Genomic DNA, 13,117 nt, shown 5'->3' on the forward strand with positions numbered 1-13,117 from the left:
CTGCCTCGCCGCGCCTCACTCTCAAGGCTGCGGGAGTCTTTGTCCCGCGAAATTTCAACGTCTCATCTAGGCAAGCCTCCAGAGCAAGTCGGACAAAATGACTAACCATCATGCAACGCACTAGCAAGACGTTGATCGAAATTGCGCAGGTCTGCGCAGGTCTCACTTGTCTCAAACAAGCCTAGTGTCTGTCCCACGAGACAGCTCCGTTTAGCTCCAACCGCTGGAGAAGCTGCAGTACATGTGCAGGAGCCTGTACGTGGCGCTGTAACTTCCTCCACAAAAGCAGCGAAGAAGCATGGTTGTCATGCAAACCACAGTTAGCCATGGAGTGCCACAGGGCTCAGTGCTTGGACCTATTTTGTTCACACTATATATGCTTCCGTTAGGCAATATAATAAGGAATCATTCTGTAAACTTTCATTGTTATGCGGATGATACTCAACTATATTTATCAATCAAGCCTGATGAAATTAATCATCTAAATAAAATTCAAGACTGCCTCAAGGACTTAAAAACGTGGATGATCTTACATTTTTTGATGTTAGACACGACCAAAACTGAAGTTATTGTACTTGGCCCGAAGAATCTACAAAACAAATTATCTAAAGATATACTAACTATGGATGGCATTAATTTGGCCTCCAGTGAGACTGTAACGAATCTTGGTGTTATATTTGATCAGGATTTATCCTTTAACACCCACATAAAATCAATTTCAAGGACCGCCTACTTCCATCTACGTAACATTGCAAAAATCAGGCATATCTTGCCTCAAAACGATGCAGAGAAACTAGTCCATGTATTTGTTACTTCAAGGCTGGATTATTGTTACTCCTTATTATCAGGGTGTACCAAGAAGTCAGTCAAGTCGCTTCAGCTGATTCAAAATGCTGCAGCTCGTGTACTAACCAGAGTTAGGAAAAGGGACCACATTACTCCTGTTCTGGCCGCCTTACACTGGCTCCCTATAGAACACAGGATAGAATTTAAAATTCTTCTTCTCGCCTACAAAACCCTTAATGGGCAGGCGCCATCTTACCTTAAAGAACTCATTATACCCTACTGTCCTACTCGGGCATTGCGTTCCAAGAATGCAGGGTTGTTGGTTGTTCCTCGAGTCTCTAAAAGTACAATGGGAGCCAGAGCCTTTTCTTATCAAGCTCCACTTGTGTGGAATCAGCTTCCAGTTTGTGTTCGGTCAGCTGACACCCTATCCGAGTGCGCTTAAGACCTTCCTTTTTGATAAAGCTTATAGTTAGGGCTGATTAGATTCAGCCCCTAGTTTTTCTGATATAGGCTTAGTTTGTCGGGGGACATCTTACTTCTTCCTTCTCTCTGTCTATACCTGTGTACTCTCATGTTCCGATTAACCCAGCTTCCCCAAATGTCTTTCTTTTTGGTGTCTATATACGCCGGGATCCGGAGTCATGGATGATCCTGCGGTCCTGTGTCATGGATCGCGAGTCCTGGATCTTGAGTCGTGGCTGTGGTCCTGGATCATAAGTCCTGGATGGATATCCTCGTGGATTCATCTTCCTATTATACACACATGCATTTCCAAACATTTGGACTACCTATGTTGCAAATGTATTATCTTTTCAATTTACACACGGCATCTATTGCACGTCTGTCCGTCCTGGGAGAGGGATCCCTCCTCTGTTGCTCTCCCTGAGGTTTCTCCCATTTTCCCCTTTAAACTGTGGGTTTTCTCTGGAAGTTTTTCCTTGTACGATGTGAGGGTCTAAGGACAGAGGGTGTCGTATTGTCATACTGATATTCTGTACAAACTGTGAAGTCCCCTTAGACAAATGTAACATTTGTGATATTGGGCTGTATAAATAAACATTGATTGATTGATTGATTGATTGATTGATTGATTGATTGATTGATTGATTGATTGATTGATTGATTGATGGTTGCCCTTCTGTTTATTCTCCGCGGTGGGGGCCGAGGGAACCGGGCAGAGTTTTTCGCCAGTCAACGTGTGTTAAAGTTTAAATCTTCCGGACAAAATTATAAAAGTGCCGGTCAAAGGTCTTCTTTGTTATTTATTGAGCTTTAAAACAAATGAATAACGAATCTATATAATATAATAATATAATACATGGAGCCTCTCTTTTTCCTCCCTCTCTTCGGACAGCGTCAATGTCTGTCTCAAGCAGCAGCTGATCCAGTAATGAGTGACCCGGCCGACAGTAAAAATAAACATATTTATAACTAGTTTAGGTAGTTTGAGAGGTAATTAAAATAGCTAAGGGTGATGATCTGACTTGAAGTGTGTCCGTTCACCGCTGCATCACAGCGGGAGGAGCTGCAGGTGAGCAGAGCTGCGTGTCTCCGTCCTGTCAGATTAGACTTCACTCGCGTTTATGTCCATATCGAGAGAAAGATAAATCATCTGAATTCAGTGTGCAGTTTACTTTGACGCGGGGGTGAGCAGCAGAGGTGGGGAGAGGCGGGGCTATTGCGCCATCATTATCAGAAAATGATCGTATAGGGCGTACACACGGAGCCGTCGGACCCCCCAGAGCGTTGCATATGCCGTTCTATCCACCTTGGGACCCGTTATCGTTTCCGCAGTTGTTTACTGTCATATTCGGTCGTCCTCGTGTGGCCGAACGGTCTATATGACACTAAACAGTAACGCAAACGACCGTTTTGGCCTCGTGTGGCCGGGGCCTCAGTGGACTTCACAGTTTGTACAGAATATCAGTATGACAATACGACACCCTCTGTCCTTAGACCCTCACATCGTACAAGGAAAAACTTCCGGAGAAAACCCACAGTTTAAAGGGAAAAATGGGAGAAACCTCAGATTCTACATTTACACTATTTGCTTCCACCTTCCTGTGGCTAAACCTCCCTAAACTGCTGCTGAGTATATGGGGCATTCTACCGAATAGTACAAAGAAAACAAGAAAAACTATTTAACAAAACAATTAAGTATTCAGACATAGATATTTACTAAGAATATGTTGTGGTCTATTTAAACAAAAGGCATTAAATTAGATAGTGATAAGCTTAATATATACATAACATCATTTATACTTTCTATTGGGAAGTAGCTGTCCCCAACCCTGACATCTAAATTTCAATTTCTGTAATTAACACTTAAAACATTTTTTTTTTATTGTTTTCAATGGTGTGTTCAGAAGATCTTTATGATTACATTCAAACAGAAGTTGGAATATTTAGTTTTATTGTGGGTATAATTTTTTTATAAAAACACTATACTAAAAAAATCATGTCCCCAGTTTTCATGTCACTACCGAAATACAAGGGGTTTTAGTGGCTGAGCCTGGTTTTTAGCCACACCCCTGCATTTTTGACAAGGCAGTGACACTGCATCCCTGTCCCTAATGGCTGAACAGAGAACCGCAGTGACGCGTCGTAAAACCCGGAAGTAAGTTAGCATTTTTAGCAATTCCGGTTCCTTCCTCAAAAAGCAACGCATTTTTTCCATAGGGTTTGGAAAATAGCTCGAAATAAGGTCTGTGGTTGACACAAATTTAAGAGATAAATCACGTTTTGTTCTACGACATTAAATACATCAGCAGTGACCCCACTGGGGATCTTTGAAGAGTTTACGTGTCTGAAAAACGATGGTTGTTACCGAGTGGCTGAATAGGACTACAGAAATTGTCGAGGCTGTTGTACGTCATTACGCCGAACACGTAAACAATCCCGCTAAGTTTGTTTTCCCCTGTGTTCTGCTTGAAAGCAAGTACCTTCCTATCTTTAGTATCTGTATATCTATATCTGACCATTAGAATCTGTATTTTTGAAATTGTCGTTTTTAACACCGTAAATGTACAAATTATAGAATCATTAATTACCAGTTGTAACTGCCTTTGTGTCAGTCAGTGCAGTATTTCTGAGTTATTTATTTTGGTAGGAACCAAAGTTCTCTAAGGCGGAACCTTTGTTTTTATATCGCCTGTTTCCGTCAGGACATACTTTAGCGTAACACTCATCCGAAAAGTCCGCTGATTTAGTACATGTTTTTCAGTGCTGATGCATCTGCAAAATAGCTCTTAGCATCAAGATAAACAATCGTACAGAGTAATACCAAGCTACACAATTTTCCTCATGCAATGCAGCTACTAAGGTATATTTTGCTGACGTTTTTTGTGTGTGTTTTCTGTTCTTGTTTGTATTAAATTGTTTTTATACAGCTAAGGGCTAACACATGTTGGGCTTAGTTAGATTGGTCTTTGTGTTTTGTTGAATTATATGTAACCAAAGTGTATTGTGTATACAGTAGCCTAATTGAAAGTGACGACATTACCAGGACAATGTTGGGATATTACTGTATGTTTTGTTATTATTTTGACTAGTGATTATTGTATTTGTGTATTATGTTTTTTGATTACAGTTTTCACGGTCTGGATGAACCAAATAAATCCTGCCAGTAAATTAAAAACTCGTTGCTGTCGTCTGTACTGAGGGAATTACAGTGAAAACTTAACTGCTCACGAAGACAGCACCAAAGAGCAGTGAATGACAACAGTAAGGCAAGTAAGATGTCCCGAAATGGCGAAGAGCACACAATTGCAGATGTACATTTCCCAGACATGGAGTCACACGCACCTGACAAGACAGAGTGTGTGTACGAGCACAGCTCAACCGTGCAGCCATAAGCGACTGAAGGCATCATAGTGGACAACCCCGCTTCCTCAGAAGAGCCACCATTAGGCCAAAGAGTCCGCAGAATGACGGAAAAGGGTCAAGAACAGCATGATGAGCAAGTAATAAAGGTTGCACATCGGTTCAGTGTGTGCTATGAGAAGTGGAAGGATGCCACTAAAGAAGCCAACCAAGCGCTGAGTGGAAAGTGCTCAGACGACCTGCTAGATGGACAAATTACTAAAGTACGCAATACCTCTAGGAGTCTAAATGACGTTTATGACGATTGGAAACGCCTTGAGGTTCCTGACCTTAACACACGTCGCAAAATCGACACCTGTGAAACAGTAACAAAGAAGATGGTTAAGGATGCAATGGACCTTATAGATGCAAGGGAGGAAGCTACAGCCCATAGGCATACTACAAGTCAAAGACATGAAGAACATCGAGTCATTGAAGAGGTAATGTCTGTAGCCTCAGGAAGGACAGGCATTAGCTCTCGCCACACTAAGTGCTCCTCTGCAAGCAGGAAGAGTGCAGCTGCTGAGGTTGCTGCCAACAAAGCCACCTTAGAAGTACAGCTGGAGCAAGAGCATTATATTAAAGAGCTTCAGAGACTGGAAGTTGAAGCCGCTCAGATAAAAGCCAAACAAGAGGCTGAAAATGCAGAGAGACAAAGAGTGCTAGAAGCCAAGCGCAGAGAACTAGATCGATTGGAGACTATTAAGAAGCTAAAGGCTGCCGAGGCACGACAGCAAGTACATGACCAGAGTATACATTCATGTCCGGCAACTAAGGGCGACGGCTCAGATGAAGAAATAAATTATCTTCTCCATCGTGGCTCTGTGAAGAAAGAAGAGGAAGTCAAGCCTCAAACTATAAATGATCTTCTCCATCGTGTCTCTGTGAAGAAAGAAGAAGAAGTCAAGCCTCAAACTAGCCCCCTGCGGCACCATTTTACACCACCAGCTGTAGCACAAGCAAGGCAAGAAAACAAATATGAAGATGGCACAACAGCTCTCGTCAAAGCGCTCGCAGAAGCCATCAGTGCGAGTCGCATTCCTCTACCTGAACCTACAGTGTTCAGTGGTGACCCACTCCGATTCAACGACTGGAAAGTGTCCTTTCAGACGCTCGTTGACAGGAAGAACATACCAGCTGAAGAGAAGATATATTATCTACGCAAGTATGTGGGTGGATCTGCTAAAAGGGCCATAGAGAGCTACTTTTTACTTGGCACAGAGCCAGCGTATTATGCAGCATGGGACATCCTAGAAGAGCGATACGGCAATCCATTCCTCATCGCCAAGGCCTTCAGAGAGAAGCTCGACGCGTGGCCCAAGATAAGCTCCAAAGGCAGTATGGAACTTCAAGAACTCGCCGACTTCCTGCGCTGCTGTTAGGCAGCCATGTCTCAGATCAGAGGTCTTGAAATACTTAATGATTGCAACGAGAACCAGAAAATTCTCTCTAAACTCCCAGACTGGTTGACTTCAAGGTGGAATAGGAAAGTCAGAGAAGCAGAAGAAGACACTCACATGTTCCCGAGCTTCAGCCAGTTTGTCAAGTTTCTCACACGTGAAGCTAAAATCGCTTGCAGCCCAATAACATCTCTTCATGCTCTTAAGCCAAGTGAAAGGATTCCAGACAAGAGTGTAAAGAGCGGAGGTCCTGGAGCAAAGGTGTTAGCAACCACCTCAGATGAGAAAGTCGTCGTCACAAGCTGTGTCTTCTGTGAGAAGGCAGGACACAGTCTACAAAGGTGTTACAAGTTTATGCAAGGGACAATCTTGGAGCGAATCAAGTTTGTTCAAGAAAATAAATTGTGTTTTGGCTGTCTCAATTTTGGCCACCGATCTAAAGATTGTAGAGAAAGAGACAGCTGCGACACCTGTGAGAGAAGACACCCAACTTGTCTTCATGACGATCGCACCAAGGAAGTAAGGATGTCTACAAGATCTGACAGAGCAAGGTACAGTGACAAAGACAAAGAAGAGTACAAAGAAAGGAAGAATGAACAGTCACAAGACCAGTCAGAGAGACCATCACGTGAGGCGACGGCACTTAGAGTCATCCAGAATGTTGGAGACACTCATACCTCCACAATAATTCCAGTGTGGGTGTCATCTACAAGTGTGCCAAGTCGTGAAGTTCTGGTGTACGCACTCCTTGATACACAAAGTGACACAACCTTTATCCTCGACGAGACAGCGAAGGCTCTCAATGCTAAGAGTGAACCAGTTCAGCTAAACCTCTCCACGTTGGCTTCAAGAAACACAATCGTGTCCTGTCGGAAGCTAGGTGGTCTACAAGTTAGAGGTTTTTATTCAGACAAGATAATCACTCTTCCAGTGACTTACTCAAGAGAGTTTATCCCTGCAAACAGAGACCATATTCCCACACCAGATACGGCGAAAGCATGGCCTCATCTTGAACACATTGCAGATGAGATCGCTCCTCAGCAAAGCTGTGATGTCGGCGTGTTAATTGGCTACAACTGTGCCCAAGCCCTCTTTCCAAGACAAGTGGTGCCTGGTGAGGAACACCAGCCGTTTGCACAGAAGACAGACTTGGGCTGGAGTGTAGTGGGATATGGCAACCCGTGTCTCAACTATGGAGATGCAATTGGAATAAGTCACCAAGTCATGGTGAAGCAAGTGATGCCAGGTCTACCGTCCTCTTCAGACCTCACAAAGGAAGTGCACTATGTCTGTAGGACACAGATCAAAGAAGTTCTCTTACCTGCAGATGTCATCAAGATGCTGGAGTCTGACTTCGTTGAAAGAGCGTCGGAGACCAGCCCCATCTCTCAAGAAGATCTAAGGTTCCTGTCAAAAATGGAAAAGAGCATCAAGTTAAAGAGCGACGGTCATTACGAAATGCCGCTGCCATTCAAGAAAGAAAGACCTAACTTACCTGATAATAAGATCTGTGCTATCCATCGTCTCAGGTGCCTAGAAAGAAAGCTGAGAAAAAACGACCAGTACTACAAAGACTACAAGACCTTCATGGATGAGACCATAAGACGCGGAGATGCAGAAAAGGTCCCGGAGGAAGACATCCACAAAGCTCCAGCTTGGTACATTCCGCATCATGGGGTGTATCATCCACAAAAGCCTGGGAAGATACGCGTTGTCTTCGATTGCTCCGCCAAGTACCAAGGAACGTCCTTGAACGACCACCTCCTGACGGGTCCTGAGTTGACAAACACCTTGGTGGGAGTTCTGTATCGCTTCCGAAGAGGTCCTGTGGCAATCATGTGTGACATCGAATGCATGTTTCACCAGTTCCATGTTAAGGCAGAAGACCAAGATTACCTGCGGTTCCTTTGGTGGGACAATGGAGATCTCGAAAGCCAACCTTCCATCTATCGGATGAAGGTCCACTTGTTTGGTGCAGCATCGTCACCTGGCTGTGCCAACTATGGGCTGAAGCATGTCGCTGCTGAAGGACAAGGAAACTTTAGTGACGACACCATAAAGTTCATTCAACGGAACTTCTACGTTGATGATGGATTGTCAAGTGTAGCATCTGAAGACCAAGCGATCCAACTGGTGAAAGAAGCAAGAGAGCTTTGCAGCACAGGCAAACTCCGGCTGCATAAGTTTATCTCTAACAGCAAGAAGGTCCTAGACACAATCCCAAAAGAAGAATGTGCTGCAGCTGCCAAAGACAAGGACATGGCACTGGGTGAACTGCACATGGAAAGAGCACTCGGTGTGCAGTGGTGCGTGGCTTCTGATTCATCCAGTTCAGAGCCCCTGACACCAAACCACATTTTGACCATGAAGTCCACGATACTCGCTCCACCTCCTGGGAAGTTCGTCAAAGAGAATCCACCTACGCAAGAGATGGCGTCGAGTTCAATTCTTATCCAACCACTTCTGGACAAGATGGAAGAAGGAGTACCTCCTGAGCCTCCAACAGAGACAGAAGTGGACCAAAGATCGCAGGAATGCAAAGGTCGGCAATGTTGTACTCCTGCAAGATGATACTACACCACGTAACCAGTGGAGGATGGCAAAGGTTATCGAAGTGTACCCAGGAAAGGATGGGAAGGTGCGAAGACTCAAGTTGCTCATCAGCGACTCAACCCTTGATGAGAAAGGAAAGCGTATCTCCAAACCTGTCCACCTGGAAAGGCCCATCCATAAGACGGTGACGCTGATGGAAGCAGACTGAAGACTCCGGCCTCTCTCTTTCTTTTCCTCCCCTCTCTCTCTCTATCTGTCTCACTACAGGTGCAGTCATGGTGATCGTTCTCTGGGAAGCCAAGGACTGAAGTTTAGTTTTTTTTTGTTTATCTTTTCTACGCAGTATGTTGTCTCTCAATAGTTGAAGAAATCATATACATGTGATATGTTTTGGTGGGAGTGTAACTGCCTCTGTGTCAGTCAGCGCAGTATTTCTGAGTTATTTATTTTGGTAGGAACCAAAGTTCTCTAAGGCGGAACCTTTGTTTTTATATCGCCTGTTTCCGTCAGGACATACTTTAGCGTAACACTCATCCGAAAAGTCCGCTGATTTAGTACATGTTTTTAAGTGCTGATGCATCTGCAAAATAGCTCTTAGCATCAAGATAAACAATCGTACAGAGTAATACCAAGCTACACAATTTTCCTCATGCAATGCAGCTACTAAGGTATATTTTGCTGACGTTTTTTGTGTGTGTTTTCTGTTCTTGTTTGTATTAAATTGTTTTTATACACCTAAGGGCTAACACATGTTGGGCTTAGTTAGATTGGTCTTTGTGTTTTGTTGAATTATATGTAACCAAAGTGTATTGTGTATACAGTAGCCTAATTGAAAGTGACGACATTACCAGGACAATGTTGGGATATTACTGTATGTTTTGTTATTATTTTTGACTAGTGATTATTGTATTTGTGTATTATGTTTTTTGATTACAGTTTTCACGGTCTGGATGAACCAAATAAATCCTGCCAGTAAATAAAAAACTCGTTGCTGTCGTCTGTACTGAGGGAATTACACCAGTGTTTTCCAATTTTACTCGGCAGTTCGTTTCGTTAGCTAACATTAGCTAAAGCATTAGCGCTACTAGTTAGCTACGCAATGGTTTGTTGCTTTGCTCCGGGTTGCAGCCACAGGTCTTCGCATGAAACGTGCTTGTTCTATTGTTTCCCGGCCAATGTTTTCCAAAGGAGAGTCTGGATTCGTGCCATGAGGTAAGCTGACGTTACATTTTTGTCCATGTCATGGTGAAATGTAAATGATGGGTAGTGACTGTATCGCCGTTTTAGAGATGGCGCTGCTGAAAAGACCGCAACATAAGTAAAGATAATGAATACATCCGATTAAAACCTGTGTGGCTTATATGATAAGTCTAATTAGTACAAGCAGCATAACGTTTCACCATGTAACTAAAGATTGTAGTCAGGGAAATCAGTTTGACATATTGAACTAATAACAAATCACCTCTGGCTGGCAGAGAACTCTCGGCTCCATAGCTTCTCTTGGACGTAAAATCACATGTACATTTTACATTTATATTCAATTTAATATTCCATCCCTCACATACTTTTGTATATATAATAACTTATATTTAGTTTTTCTTGTTATGCTGCTGCAACACAAACATTTCCCCAATTGGGATCAATACAGTAATATCTTAATTAATTAAGAAATATAACTATTATAATTAGTGTAGCAGCTGACACCTATTTTCAATATGGATTAATCTACCATTTATTTCTTTAGTTCAATTTTCATCTATAAAAATTTCAAAATAGTGAAAATGTTCACGAGACTTATCAAAGTGCAAGGTTATATCTTTAGATGTTTTGTTTTAGCCTATGTACTGTATGTCTTAATGCTCTTACAATATATGTGACGGTGTGACTTCCATGAAACTAATATTTTATATCTTCCCAACAGACGAGCTGACAGGAAACCTAACACTCTAACAACCACAACATTGCAAAGGCGAGTAAATGTAAATTAAAAACAATTCACAATTTTTTTATTTCTTCTTCCTTGCAGTGAGGTGAAGCTGACCTTGCACTTGGTGCCAGTAAAGATGTTCCTCACGCAGGCTGAATGTTTCTCCTTCCTTACTGACACAGAAGCCCTTGATTTGCAATGCTTCACTAATTGTCATTTCCCTGGCTCCGTAGGGACACTTTACCTCCAGCACAGCGGAAGACCCTACCAGACCATCTGGAGATGCCCCCAACAATCCTGATAGGGAGAGCCACAAATCTGACTCATGGACCTGCATCTGGGTTGCAGTGGTGAATGCCCTGACGCCCTCACATTCATTCATAGTCCCCCACTGTACAGACAAAACACCATCAAGGAACTGTTGTTGCCCTAGCACCCTGGCAATAAAGGAAGCAGTCACACGCTTTGACCTCAGGACAGCTCCAAAGTTGCTGGCAGTCAACCTTCCTTTCCTGAACAAATGCCAGTTTGGGTCGGTTCGCTGACCAGTGGTAGCCACCTGAATTGCTCTCCGTTGCTCTTCAGACAATGCCATGCTTGCCACAATTGCCTCAGGTCCCTGATGCCCAACAGATTTGATAATTTCAGGAACATTAAGTGTTTCCAAGCTGTAGTGTTCCTCTTCTGGCTCTGGGGAGAGAAGCCAAGAAATTCCTGAAAACATGCCCCCGAGTCTGTCCCTCAGCGAGTCACGATCTTCGGAGGTGGGCTCTCTTGTCAGCGGGTTAAATTAGTTATTGGTTCAACAGTCACATTAAAACAGTTACTAAATCAGCTTACTATCACCTAAAGAACATATCTAGGATTAAAATGCTAATGTCACAGCAGGATTTGGAAAAACGTGTCCATGCTTTTATCTTCAGTTGACTGGACTACTGCAATGGTGTCTTCACGGGTCTCACTAAAAGATCTATTAGAAAGCTGCAGCTGATTCAGAACACCGCTGCTCGAGTCCTTACCAACACTAAGAAAGTGGATCACATCGCTCCAGTTCTGAAGTCTTTACACTGGCTTCCTGTGTGTCAAAGAATAGATTTAAAAATACTGTTGCTGTTTATAAAGCACTGAATGGTTTAGGACCAAAATGCATTTCTGACCTGCTAAATGATGAACCATCCAGATCTCTCAGGTCTTCAGGGACTGGTCAGCTTTCTGTCCCCAGAGTCAGAACCAAACATGGTAAAGCAGCGTTCAGTTATTATGCTCCAAATATCTGGAACAAACTCCCAGAAACCTGCAGGTCCGCTGCAACTCTTACTACTTTTAAATCCAGGCTGAAGACTTTTCTTTTTGTCGCTGCTTTTAATTGAACTATTCATATCTTAGACTGCACTGTAACTTTTATCCATGTTTTTTTCTTTTAATGTTTAGTTTATTAGCTTTTCTTTTTAATGACTGATTTTAAATGCCATTTTCTTAATGTCTTTCATTTTTTGTAAAGCACTTTGAATTGCCTTGTGTTGAAAAGTGCTATATAAATGAACTTGCCTTGCCTTGCCTAATAAAAATTTCATGTGACACATACAATTGATTTGTTGATGGGAATTAATGTGAATAAATTAACTCTAGGTTAGCGGTACTCTTGCTATCACTACTCACCGACACTATAAACCTTGTCCCTCATGCTAGCCCTGACAACACCGGTAAGCACACCTTCATCTAGGCTGTACTGTTACGTGTCCTGACTTGTAGTGGTTCTCTCCTCTATCTACACTCTTCTTGTCATCTTTGTAAAACGATATCAGACTGGTAATTGACACAGCCATGACTTCTATTTAAATTCAGTGTGGCTAAAATGAAAAGCTTTGTTAAAATATGCAAGCACGCGAAAGTCAAATTCAGCTTTATTGTCAAAAATTCTGTATGTGTTATACATCCAGAAATATCGTTTCCCACAGTGTGACATGTATACATAAAACAAAACAAAAAGGGCCTAGATAAACGTGGTATACATTAAACAAAACGAAATGGGCCTAGATAACCGGGGTATACAGTTTAAAATGTTAATATATTTAAAGTGTTCAAAGTGCAGTTTCAGTGCAAGTCAGTTGAAACGATCTTAAGTTGGCGTGACGTTGAAGTCGTGCGACCCTGCTGCTGTACTGGCTTGTAGTTCGTTTATAGCATAACGTTAGCATTTCGCTTTTGGCGACTAGATTTATGATTCAAAAATTATAGAAGTAGGGTTGGCATGTGGAGATTATCCGGCTGAACAAAACGTGATCCCTCTCTTAAATGTGTGTCAACCACAGACCTTATTTCGAGCTATTTTCCAAAATCCTATGGAGAATTTTCATTGGTTTTTCACGAAGGAACCAGAAGAAGTTTACTTCCGGGTTTTACGACGCGTCACTGCGTTCAGCTACATCCCATACTTTTGATATAAATCTGTTCCAAAATCGGAAAATCGGCGTATAACCTTAAGAATTGTCACTACCGAACTCATATTATCTTCAATTAAGTAAACCTTTTCGGGGTTTTATGCAAATTATTAGGTTTTTATTAGTGTAAACCTCTTCAAAAACGT

This window comes from Notothenia rossii (genome assembly GCF_949606895.1).
Source record: "Notothenia rossii genome assembly, chromosome: 11".
Lineage (NCBI taxonomy): Eukaryota > Metazoa > Chordata > Actinopteri > Perciformes > Nototheniidae > Notothenia > Notothenia rossii.